A 13,880-nucleotide genomic window follows, 5' to 3' on the forward strand; every position below is an offset into this window, starting at 1 on the left:
AACTGCCATCTGCTGATTTCTTAGCATTATTTTCACAAATCCTGAAAATAGCAATGAGAAACCAATCTTATTCCCCAATTCGCCTGGAACTTGACAGATACTCTAAGTCCTTAGCTGGGCTCAGAAGCAAGGTCATCTCTGACTTGGGGAGAGGGGTTCATATTGGACTTTTGAGAGGGAAAGGGATCCTTGACCAGAAGAACCTGTTCGACTTTATATTGTCCAGTGGGGAAGAAGGGAGCAGTGCCTAAGCCCCAACTACCCTTCCAGAATCCCAGCTTGGCTTGGAAAGTTTCTGCCACTTAGAGGTTGAGGAACCTCCCCCAACCTCAATTAAAATATATGGAACTAACCAGAGAAAGACAAATATCATATGATATCGCTTATATGTGGAATCTAAAAAAAGTCTACAAATGAACTTATCTACAAAACCAAAATAGTTACAGATGTAGAAAATAAACTTATGGTTACCGGTGCGGGGGTAGGGACGGATAAGTTGGGAGATTGGGATTGACAATACACACTACTATATATAAAATATATAACTAATAAGGACCTACTGTATAGCACAGGGAACTCTACTCAATACTCTGTGATGGCCTATATGGGAAAAGAATCTAAAAAAGAGTGGATATATGCGTATGTATAACTCACTTTGACTCAATATGACTCACTTTGCTGTACACCTAAAACTAACACAACAGTGTAAATCAATTATACCACAATAAAATTTTTTTAAAAAAAGAATTATTAGACTTTCAGCATGTCACTTAAAAAAATATATAGAACTCAGAAAATGACATTCTGATTCAGTAGGTGGTGCCGTAGCATCTCTATTTTTCTCAAGTACCTTCAAGTAATTAGGATTTGTGATAACCCAAATTCACTGCTTCATCTAATCCAGCTACTGATATGGAAACCAAGGCCTAGAGAGTAGAAAGGAATTCCCCAAGGTCACCCAGCCAATGAGCAGCTAATCCCAGGCCAGAGCTGTGATCTTCTGAACAAAACATGATTCCTCCTATGTCCCAATAAGAACAGGATAAAGAGACGGGAGGAGTGCCAGAAAGATGCCATTTCACATCTAATCACTTCTTGTCACGTTGTAACCATTTTCCTCATGTGGAGCCCCACGCTGATGGATCAGAAATAACATTTTCAAAGTTATATCTGCAAGGAAATGGCTATTAATGTTCTTCCTCTCCTTTTAGAGTGCTGAGGAATACATATTAATTTTCTCTCTACTTATATTGCCTATTTGCAAATTGTATTCACTACCCAGTGCTCCAATTTGTCCTACCCCTGAAGAGATTAGGATGAATAAATGTGTTCCTGGAAATAAAAGAAAAAATTTGTCACTGAGATTTATTTTTATAATTATTTACAGGGATTATTTTAGAATATATGGGGGGGCAATAATAATAATGTGCATACGAGGGTTCTGGCATGATTTACCAGTATTAATTTAGTGTCTCTTCCCACTTCTTCGAAAGGAAGCCCAGCTCTCTCTGCAGCTCTGAGCCAGGGGCAAAACAGCTGTCAGCTGCACCTGGCACCACCAGCACCCGAGGCTGAGGGTCAGATGAATGGCTGGTCAAGGCTTATAGTGGCCAGAGTCCTGGGTTCAAGACCTAGCTTTGCTACTATCCAGTTGGGTGCCCATGGAGACTCTTTCACTCCTAACATCTTCAGTTTCCTTAAACGTAGACTAACTGATCTAAGGAGCTATTTATTACTAAAATAAAAATACAAGTAAGTATGTACAGCTCCCCAAAATAAGGAAAGCGAATATACTCATTAGTAAATATTCAGTAAGCACGTACTATGTGTCAGCACTGCGGGTAGAATAAGGACCAAGACAGATACAGTCCTTACTCCCATGAGGTTTACATGGAAGACACAGGTAACAAGCAGATAAATAATGTAAGTTCAAGTCTGTGAAATACATAATCTCAGAAAGCGTTGACATGTGCTATGAAGACAAAAGCGGACAATGTGAGAGAGAGTCAGGGTGGAGATGCTAATTTAGATACAATGTCCAAGGTTTCTGTGAGAAGTTCAGAGCCTTTCTCCTGTGAAATCCTGGATGAGCAGAGCATGGACCGGACCTCAGCCCCACTCACAATGCTTCTGTGATGCCCAAACCGCACAGCTTCAGACAGCTGTGGGGTGTTCTGGGGAGGCTTCTCTAAGGGGAGCAATAATTGAGCTGAAGTCTGAATAATAAGATGGAACCAGCCATGAGAAGACTTGGGAGAAGGGTTTTCCAGGCAGAGGGAACAGCAAATGCAAAAGCTATGAGCGTTCTCTTAGTCTTGTGTTGTCGTGTTGTCACTTTGCTTGTGCTTGAGTGGTGAACTTGAATTCAAGTGCTTCCAAGGGTAGAGTCACCCCAGCCAGAAAGATGAGTATCCCAGGACAACTGCATCAGGCTTTGGATGGCTCCAGAGCACAGGTGGGCTGAGACCTCAAGATGCTGCAGCTGGAAGAAGAGACATTCACAGGCACACAAAAGTTCTACAGCCCTATAAAGCATCTGCAATTTTCTTGCAGAAGAATCACTAACCTTGATACATGACTGCACTGGCACAGACTGTCACAGACACACAAATGCACACAAACACACACGTAAGTGCATACACAAGAGACACATGCCAATGCGAGAATCACGGGTTCCATCTCATGGCTATGATCTGAGCCCTGAACCCCAAACCGAGACACACCCTGGCCGCCCATCTACTACAATAGCTACTACTGGCCAGTAGACAATGCAGACACTTTAGAGATTGTTGGTACTTGGAACCCAGAGAGTTTATAACTTTTCCTGAGGTACTGGAAATTCATTCATTCAATTCATTTATTCAAAAATATGTATTGAGTGCTGGCTGTATGCTTGACACTACTCTGGGGACAGAGCAGTAAAGAAAACAAAGTTTCTACCCTTGTGGAGCTCACTTTCAGTAGGGGGATAGATAACAAACAAATAAATACAGAGTATGTCAGGTGGTGCTAAGTGAGAGAACAATAAAGCAGAGAAGGGGGATAAAAAGTGCCAGGGGTAGACGGGGGGATCAAAAGGCCCCACTAAGAAAGTGATATTTAGGCCAAGACCTGTGGGAAGCAAGGGAGAACCAGGTGGACATCTAGGGGGAAAATAATGTTCCAGGCAGCCGGAACAGCAAGTGCAAAGGCCCTGAGGCAGGAGGTTGCTTTGCAGGTTTGGGAAACAGCAAAGATGTCAGAGTGGCTGGGGTGGAGTAAGCAACGGGGAGAATAAAAGTAAATGAAATCATGGGGCAGAGTGTAGGGCGGGGATGGGGGGGGGCAGATCGTCTATCACCTGATTGGCTGGCGTTAGGACTTGGGCTTGCACTCCAAATGAGATGGAGAGGCTTGAGCAGAGGACCCATATTTTGTAAGTATTGTTCTGGCTGCTGTATTTAGAACAGACCAGGGACAGGAAAGGGCAGAAGCAGGGAGACCAAACAGTGGGCTATGGCAGGAATCCTGGAGACAGGGAACAGCACCCGGGTATATCTTGAAGAGGGCATCAACAGAATTTCCTGATGGGTTTGACATGGAGAGTATGAGAAACACAGGAATCAAGGAGAACTCCAAGATTTTGACCTGAGCAACTAGAAGGATGGAGCTGTCACACTGAAATGGATGAGCAGATTAGGGGAAGTGGGGAATCAGGGGATCATTAGACCTAAGAAGTCTGATATGACTTTGAGACATATAAGTGGAAATGTCAAGGAGGAAGCTGAGCATATGAAAGTGAAGGAAACAGATCTGTACCAGAGTTAGAAATTTCAGAGTCCTCAGCTTTCAGATGGCATTGAAAGCCACGAGAGAGGATGAAAAAGATCTGAAGATTGGGCCCTAGAGCACTAACAGTCAGAGGTCAAGGAGAAGGGGAGGAACCACAGAGAGACTGAGAATGAGCGGCTACAGAGGTAAGGAGAAACCAAAAGCAAGTCAGGCCCTAGAAACCAAGAAAAGAAAGTGATCAAAGAGATGGAGTTCCAACATAATGACCAATTCAGCCAAGGATCATCAGGGGATGTTGAAAGCATTGGGTGAATAGGAAATTCACATGGTCTCAAAGCATCCTCCCACAGATTGCCTATAAATTACAAAGGGGAAAACATACCTTTACAGTGAAGAGATCTGGCAGTCACAACCTACCCAAGAGCTCAAACTTAGCATCTCCAAGGGTGAGACAACCTGACAATACAGACCTCTGGTGTGATACAATAGGAAGTACACACCACCCACATGCTATTCCTGCCAAAACATTTGGCCAGAATCTACTCATGAGGAAACAGACAAATCCAAAAAGTGGAACATCCTTCAAGACAACAGTTCTAACTTGGAAGGTATTATGCTTTGTGAAATAAATCAGAGAGAAAGACAAATATTTTATGTTATCACATATATGGAATCTAAAAAATAAAACAAACTAGTGAATATAACAGAAAAGAAACAGACTCACAGATATAAAAGAACAAACTAGTGGTTACCAGCGGGGAGAGGGAAGCAGGGAGGGGTAAGATAGAGGTTGGGAATTAAGAGGTACAAACTACTATGTATAAAACAAATAAGCTACAAGGATATATTGTATAGCTCAGGGAACACAGCCAATATTTTATAATAACTATAAATGGAATATAATCTTTAAATTTGTGAATCACTATACTTACATAATATTGTAAATCAAGTATATCTCAATAAAGAGAGAGAGAGAGAGAGAGAGAGAGAGAATGGGACCAGACTGTCCAAAATGTCATATCATCAGGGGAAAAAAAGGGGGTAGGGAGGAATGTTCTAGATTAAAATAGACTAAAGAGACATGACAACCAAGTGCAATGCATGATCCTTTATTAGCTACTGGAACTGAGGAAAAAGCTAAAAACACATTTTAGGGACAATTGGGAATATTTAAATTGGAACCATTTGATGATATTACTGATGATATTAAATTAACATTACTTTCCTCAGGTGTGGTAATTGTATTGTGGTTTCATAAGAGGTGTTCTTTCCTTAGGAGATGCAAGCTGAAGAAATTAAGATAAACATCAAGATGTCTACAGCTTGCAAATGGTTCAAGGGGAAAAAAGTGTGTGTGTGTCCATGCGTGTGGGGGGGTACATGTTACATGGTAACATGTTAAGAGCTGAAGAGTCTAGGGGAAGGGACCTGGCCATTCATTATCCTGTTCTTTAAATTTCTTAGAAGTTTGAAATTTTTTATAAATAAAATGTTGGAATAAAAGAAAGAAGGAGTGATTAACTTGTCCAGCGCTACTTGAGGTCAAGTAAATTGAGGACAGAGAGTTCACCACTGGATTTAACAACAGGGAGGTCATTGGTGACCTTGCAGATGGGGAGAGCGCAGAAGAGGCAGGCAAGGGCCAGATCATAAAGAGCGATACAGGCCTAACCGTGACCACAGTAGGAGTAAAGTGGTCACATTTGTGGTGGAGGGCAACTGGTCTCACAGTTGTGGGGAGGATGGATTAGGAGGGGGAGAGCAAGCACAGGAAAGTGTCCTCACAAGCTCTGAAAGTGCAGCCCCACTCGCATGAAGGGTGGTGAGGGCCTGAAGGGAGAGATTGCAAAGAGACTGCAGCCCAATTGCCAAGACTTGATGTCTGTTTGGGAGTCGAGGATGAGGGAGCCAAGATGGCGCCATTCACCGAAATACCTGATGGGGAGGGGCAGGGGGACTTGATGCATTTAAGTCTACATGCATTGTGCCCTCCTGAGGGACGCAGCAGATGGGACACCCTAGGATCAACATCAGCATGTGACAATAATGTAAACGCAGCACGTTGAGGACCTGGTGAATCACGCCCCCACTTGTACTCTGTGCATATGATACCTGAGCCAAGCCAGGACTTTGGGTGTGACAGTGACCTGGCGATGCCTTTGTTCATAAAGTCTCCTCGTCCTGGGGAGCCCCTATCCCAAACCCCTTCCCAGTGCTGCTCACCTGTTTGGCAAGCTTTCTCCAATGCTCCAGCTCTCTGCTCCGGGGTCTGAAACACCATTGTATGGCCTCTCCCATGTGCCTGGCATTGATGCCTGCTATTTGGTGTTGTTATGTACATTTATTTCTGTCCCTGTCTTCCCAACTAGGTGATCAGTTCCTTGAATGTAGGGAACCCAGTTTATATCTCAAGATATTCCCAGCCTTGCCCAGAATAGGCCATCTATAAACTGGGAAGAAGAGAAGGACAGAGGGAGGAGGACGACAAAGACCAACACTTAATATTCCCCCTAAAAGCTCACCATGCTGACTCCCAGATGTGGGGACCACTTCTACCAGTGGCGGTGGAGTTACTTAGAGGCCACTGCTGCCAGCATCCCCGACTCCTGAGTTAGAACCCCTGGTAGGAAGCCTCCCTGAAACAGCCCACGGTGCTCTCTCCCAAAGCTGTTTGCAGTAAGTGACTCACCCAATTAAGAGTATCTACATAACAAAGCCTCACCAAGCTGCAGAGGTCACGCAGACTGTGAAGTGTGTCTTTAGCGTGCAGGGAGAAGGTTCACTAATTACCAGTCATTTCCACCCCTCAAGAGCCTGTCAGCCTTTAAGATGCAGGGGATAAAAGAATCCCCAAATTCCCACCCCACACCAATCATTCCTCCCTCCCCAACCCTCCCCTGCACTTCAAACCTGTGACTAACAAAGTGCCAGGGACGGGCCTCTGCCCACCTGGCTCAGCGCCTGGAGGAAGGAAGGAAGGAGAGGCAAGAGGTTGCCTCTGACTGGGAGCATGTTTTAGTAAAAGGAAACTGGGAGGGGCAAGGGAGCAAAGAGAGTTCTAACGGCGCTGCTGTGTCGCCTCCGTTAAACAAACAAAACTTGTATTGTTTTATCTCGATTTATAAAGGTGATAAATGTTTGCAGTAGAAACCACAGGTAGGCAAGAAGAAAGCTAAAATCACTCACGATCCCACCCCCTGCGATGACCAGTGGTTGGTCGCACCTCACAGCCTGCTTCCTAGGTGACATGTATTGCTCTTTCATAACCCGTTTTTTCATTTAATGAAATATTTCAAATGGCTTGCTCCACGAGCACACAGAAAGAAAGCTGGCAGGGATGCTGACTTGGGCTAGCAAAGATGATGTGTTTGAGCATCACAGAGCACAGGAGGGAGGCATTGCCAGAATTTCTGAAAGCTGAAGGAGGCCATTGTGAGGCAGGAAAGGGCCCTGACCTTTGGAATTCAAATGACTCCCTCTCTATGAACCTCAGTTTCCTCATCTGTAAAATGGGAGTAACACTGCATGCCTTATAGGATTGTTGTGATGATTAAGGGAAATCTTGGTTGTGAAAGGACTATACAAGCATTGGACATTTTATTCCTCGTTTTAATAGGCATTCATTCGTGGGACTTCCCCGGTGGTCTAGTGGTTAAGACTTCGTGCTTCCACTGCAGGGGGCATGGATTCGATCCCTGGTCCAGGAACTAAGATCCTGCATGTCACAAGCCATGGCCAAAAGAAAGTGTTCATTTGTGCCTTTTCTTTTTTTTACTTAGCCCTTGGCTAGCTTGTGTTGGGAATAAAAAGAAGGCATCTTGTTCAGCCCTAGAGGAGCTTAAAATCTAACTGGGAAGTTGAGCATACACATATGCAAACACAGAGTTAAACAATATGAATAGCTAATAAAAGATATCATCAATTAGTAGATAATTAAGTGTCAGATGAGTGGCACAGACGGCACTCCAGGGGTTCAGAGGTAAGAAAGAACCTGCCGGATAATAATAATAACCACTTCGAGCACTTTCTATACGCCAGGCACACACGAGCATTGTCTCATTTCATTTACCCACTGACCTATGAGGTAGGTACCATTATTACATCCATTTTGCACAGGAGGAAATTGAAACCTCAGAGAGGTTAAGAACCTTGCCCCAAGTCACACATCTAGGAAGTGTGGCGGCGTGGAACCAAGCAGCTGGACCCCGGGGCCCACCACACTGAAGCCTATGATCTACTCTGATGGAGGTGGGGGAGGGGAAGCCGAGCCCTGTGCTGAATGGTACAAGAGGGAGCCTTAGAAGCAAAGATGGGACTGAGGAGGGTGGCCTGGTGTGAGGGAGAAGATCCCAGTCTGGCCGGATGGCTAGTCTGCACAAACAGTGGAAGCTTTCACGGTAAGAAGATTGAAGGAGAGGAGCTAAAGCATGTGAAACTTTTTTTTGGTAGAAAACAGGTCACCTACAAGGGCTTGAGGCAGCCGAAGGTCCAATCAAAGCAGTTCTGGGGAAGTGGGGCTGGGAGGAGACACCTTGGGAGGCTATTAGATGAAGGTGAGGAGGACTGAAGCTGGGGCAGAAGCACCCAGGGGTAGATGGACAACCATCCTTCCGAGGAAGCCCTTTTTCCTCTGGTTTTTCATCTCTGTGACATTTTGAGCTCATCTACATTTTGTCCCCATAAGCTCCGGCCTCCTTTTGACATGTTTACTAACTTCTTTCACATTTTGGTTCTGCAAGAAATAGCTCATTCATTCTTTCCATCAGCTACCACGTCAAAGGGAGAATCAATCTGCACAAACTGGGGGTTAATTATCATTAAAAGGGAAGGAGACTGAAGGTGATGCTGATATCCGGCACAGCTGACCCTCCCCAGACTCCCCAATCCTCCCAGCCTCTCAAGCCCGGTGGGGGACCAGTGTCCCCATATCAGCCAGCTCCACAGGCCACTGCTGCCACTTCTCGCTCCACACCCTACCATCCCTGCTGAAGGGGCTGGTCCCCCACCAGCGAATGGCAAAAAGACTGCCTTTTCTTCTGAAGAAGCAGTACGGGGAGACTGAAGACATGGCAAGGCCTTTGGTTCTTCAAGCAAAACTTAGAGAATGTGACAGAAGAACCACATGGTAGAAAGAAGGTTCAGTAGCAAAGGTGGGGACAAAGAAAGAAAAAGCTTTGACAAGGTACTCATGTAACCAATATTTATTGAATATTGTTGAGTATATGGCAGACTCTGCAGGGAACAAAAGCAGGGTGACATCATTTGTGCCCTTAATGCTGTAGAAAAGGTGGTGGGGTGTGGGGGGAAGGAAGGGAAGAAGTAGAGCTAGAAATAGAAAAAGAAAGAAAAAGAATAAACACTGAACCCAGAGACATGAAGCATCCTGGCCAAGGTCAGGGGTTGGGGAGAGTGCAGAGCAGTGTGGAGGGGAAACCTTCTACCTCTTCCTTGATTGTACCCTACACTCACACACAAGACCTCAAACACTTCAGGCCACCACCTGCCCAAGGAAACGTAGCCCAGAGGCGTTCCCATGCCATTGACTGCATTCCACAAACATCTTTTGAGCACTGCAAAGTGCCAAGCACTTAAGCTCTTGAACTCTGCTGAGAAGAATCAGAGGTGATTGTCATCGAAGGTGGTTGATTTGACAGTGTCCTTGATGCCTTAGAAACTTTAATCAGACATACCGAGTGGCACTGAGGCTTATGGGGACAGAAGACTAGAAATAAAAGGGAGGAATTCTGTACATTCCCCCACCAGATGGGGATAATCTTTCTTTTCTCACTGGGCTTTGTTAAGAGGTAAGTAATGTAAAGTTATGAGGTTACATAGTAGAACAGTGTCCAAGACACAGTAGATATTCTATAAAATCACCTGAACATTATGTTTTCTCACTCAGTTCTGGCATGACTGACTCTCATTACTGAATTTACCAGTTTTTCTGTTGAAATCGTTGCCTGGCTAGGTTGGAGGTATTCAGTCAGGCTGCTTGGTGTTGGGGTCCCCATCACTATTACCCATCCTAGGAGCCCACGGCCACAACTAAGAAGTAATCACCATCATGGGAATGTAAGTTGGTGCAGCCACTACGGAAAACAGTATGGAAGTTCCTCAGAAAACTAAAGCTAGAGCTACCATATGATTCTGCGTTCCCACTCCTGGGCATATACCCAGACAAAACTATAATTCAGGAAGATACATGCACCCCTATATTCATAGCAGCACTATTCACAATAGCCAAGACATGGAAACAACCTAAATGTCCATCGACAGATGTGGTACATATATACAATGGAATATTACTGAGCCATAAAAAAAGAACGAAATAATGCCATTTGCAGCAACATGGATGCAACTAGAGATTATCATACTAAGTGAAGTAAGTCAGAAAGACAAATACCATATGATATCACTTACATGTGGAATCTAAAATATAGCACAAATGAACCTATCTATGAAACAGAAACAGAATCACGGACATAGAGAATAGACTTGTGGTTGCCAAGGGGGAGGCAGGGAGGGAGAGGGATGGACTGGGAGTTTGGGGTTAGTAGATGCAAACTATTACATTTAGAATGGAAAAACAACAAGGTCCTAATATATAGCACAGGGAACTATATCCAATCTCCTGGGATAAACCATAATGGAAAAGAATATAAAAAAAAAGAATGTATATATGTGTATAACTGAATCACTTTGCTGTACAGCAGAATTCTGAATAACTGTAAATTATTCAATTCTGAATAATTGTAAATCAACTATACTTCAATTTAAAAACATAAAAGAAAAATAAGAAGTAATCACCATCAGATCTGTTTAGAAGCCACCCAAAGAGCCAGGCTATGGCAAACCAACTGATATTCTTGGTTGTGAGTGACAGAAACTGGCTCTGGCTAACTTAAGCAAGAAAAGAAATCTATCAAAAGGATATCAGGAAGCTCCGAAAATCAGTAAGAGGACTAGAGACCCAGACTTGGGAAATGGACAAGAAAAAAGAGCTGGAAAATGGTGGTGTCGCTGGTCATGCTACTGCAACAGTCTGGTTAGGCCACTGCCTGAGCAGCTGCCATTATCACACTGGACATGGCAGCAACTGGCTAGTTGCTCCACGCTGCCTCCCCTAGAGAGTCAATGCCATTGCACTGGGCTCATTGCTGCTGCTGAGAAGGGTTTCCAATCCACCCCAACCCTCTGCTCACCTCTTGAGGAGCCTCAGCTATAAGGGACAGGGAGAAGGATGTAGCCCCTTCAGCTTACGTAGGTGGAAGCAGGTCCTATATTATAACAAGCAAGAAGCAGGATTCAGATGCTAGGTAGACAAAAGAGGTAACACTGAGGGTTAAGGGTATGACCAGACTTAACTCCAAGTTACTCTGGAAACCCAAGTTACTCTGGAAACCCTTGAAGGCAAGACTCTAATAGGTTCTAAAACTGTTTTGGACCACTTTGTGGTATTCCAATAGTGGTAACACCAATGGAAATAAGGTTTGCCAAAGGGGACAGGTAAAGGATATGTTTGGCTGCAAATATAAAACCCCCCAATTTCATTGACTTAAACAAATAGGGATTTTATTTTTCTAATATAACAAAAGTTTTGGAGGTGAATGATTGCTAGAAATGGCTCAGTGTCTCAGAGACATCAGGATTAAGTGTCTCTCTGCTATTCTCTTGGACTTTTCCTCATGGTCACAAAATGGCTGCTATGGCTCTGGATATCGTATCCAAGTCCATGAAAGGAAGAAGGGAGAAAGAAAGAAAAGATCCCAAACACCTGCATCATCTCCTTTGATCAAGAAAACAAGACCGTTTCCCAGAACTCCCCCTCCTTCTTTGCCACAGCCTTACTTCTACTTGCGCTTCAATTGCCCAAACTGGGTCATGTGGCCATTCCTAATGGCAAGGATGATTAGAAAAAATGAAAACAGTATTGTCATGATTGGCCTCCATCAATTTTGATCCACTGCTTAGGTGGGGGCACACTGCTACAATGTTAACGTGAGGAAGAAGGAGGGAGGTGGATATTGGACAACTTATCTAAATTCTGGTATCAGATTTGGGCATTGCAGGATCAGAAGTTGGACACACGAGCATGGGGGACAAGGGCCTTCCAGGAAGAGGTGACAGAGGAGCAGAAAAACACAGAGCATGTAGAGAGAACACTAGATTTGGCTGGGGTGTAGGCGGCTGCACTTTTGTTAATCTCTCCTATAGAAATAAGATCACTGACTGCAAGGATATAGAGCAAAAAAAATTGTACTAGTGAAAAAATTCTGATAACAACCTATATGACCATCAACAGGGGAATGGCTGATTAAGTGGGGTATATCTAATCTATGGAATACAGATGGTCCTTGACTTACAACGATTTGACTTACGATTTTTCAACTTTACAATGGTGTGAAAGTGATAGGCATACAGTAGAAACCATATTTTGAATTTTGATTTTTTCCCGGGCTACTGATATGCAGTATGATACTCTCCTGATGCTGGGCAGCAGCAGTGAGCTGCCACTCCCAGTCAGCCACATGATCACAACGGGAAACAACTGATACATTACAACCATTCTGTACCTGTACAACCTTTCTGTCTTTTCACTTTCAGTACAGTATTCAGTAAATTACATGAGATATTCAACACTTTATTATAAAATAGACCTTGTATTAGGTGAGTTTGCCCAACTGTAGGCTTATGTAAGTATTCTGAGCATGTTTAAGGTAGACTAGGCTAAGCTACGGTGTTCGGTAGATTAGGTGTATTAAATGCATTTTTAACTGGATGATACGTTCAACTTAAGATGGGTTTATCAGGTAACCCCATCATAAGTCAAAGAAGATTTGTACTATGCAGCTAAAAAACATGAAAAAATTAGCTCTCCATCTACAGACTCATTTTTTATTGGGAAAGAATGAGCAAGTTGCAGAGAACTCTAATATAATCATTTTTGTATAAACAAGCAATAACATAATAGCTCCATACATCTGAGTGTAATTTATATGAGCATGGTGAGCATGGAGAAAGGGATAGAAGTTACACCCCCAGCTGTTAACACTGGATATCTCAGGAGACAGGGTGGGAAATGAAAAGGAGATTGGTGAGATCATGTTTTTCTTTATGTATCTTTGAGTGCTTTACTGGTTGAAGTGAATATAGGTTTCTTTTATGAGTCTGGAATGCAACTTAACCAAAGCTGTTTAAAAGTAGTTTAGAACTAAATTACGAAGAGTCAAGTGTTACGTGTGGCAGCGGGAAATCACTGAAGATTTGGGGGCAAAGGAATGATGGGATCAAGAAAATTAACCTGGCAGGAGGATGTATAATACATTAGAGGCAAGAGAGGCTGAGGATACACAGAATAATTAGAAGGTTTTTGCAGTAGCAGCTCAGCCAGAAGCTCATAAAGGACTGAACTATGATAGCAATAATATGTGAAGTGAGGAAAAGGGGGCCCAGGCTACAGCCTGGGGACACGTACGCGTGGATGTTAGGAGTGGTCATGGGGGGGTGTCTCCATTACACTGTGTCAACCAACACATCTTGCACTTTGAAAATCAGAATAAATGGCTGGAAAATCATAGTTTTTTTTCTTCTCCAACATCCTTGAGCATTGACTCGTTTGATATTTACACTATATGACTCAAAATAATCATTATTTTTCCATAAGATTTGTTATCTCCCTTATTAAATTGAGAAAACATCTTGGGATGTAAGACAATAAAGAATACTTATTGGTAGCCCCCCAAAATGAAGTGAGCCCCCAAAGTTATCATTCATTCAGCACAGCTGATGGTACTTATGAACCCTTTTCCTCTTCATTTCTTGAAGGAACAGCCCCAGTCTCTGACCCCTCCGAGTTACCATCCAGTGAAGAGGAGAGGAAATGCTGTGTGGTAAGTGCTCCGCGAGAGGGTTATACAGAAGCCCTAACCCAGTACCGGGGGGGTGTGTACAGGAAAATGGTATGGACGCTGAGACCTAAAGGCAAAGGAGCAGTGAGCCAGGTGAGAAGAAGGACAGAAGGTCATTCCAGATAGAAGGAAAAGCATTAGCAAGGTCCTGAGGTGGGAAGTTGTATGGCACATTTGAGTAACCAAAAGGCAGCATGGATG

This window comes from Stenella coeruleoalba, assembly GCF_951394435.1.
Source record: "Stenella coeruleoalba genome assembly, chromosome: 16".
Lineage (NCBI taxonomy): Eukaryota > Metazoa > Chordata > Mammalia > Artiodactyla > Delphinidae > Stenella > Stenella coeruleoalba.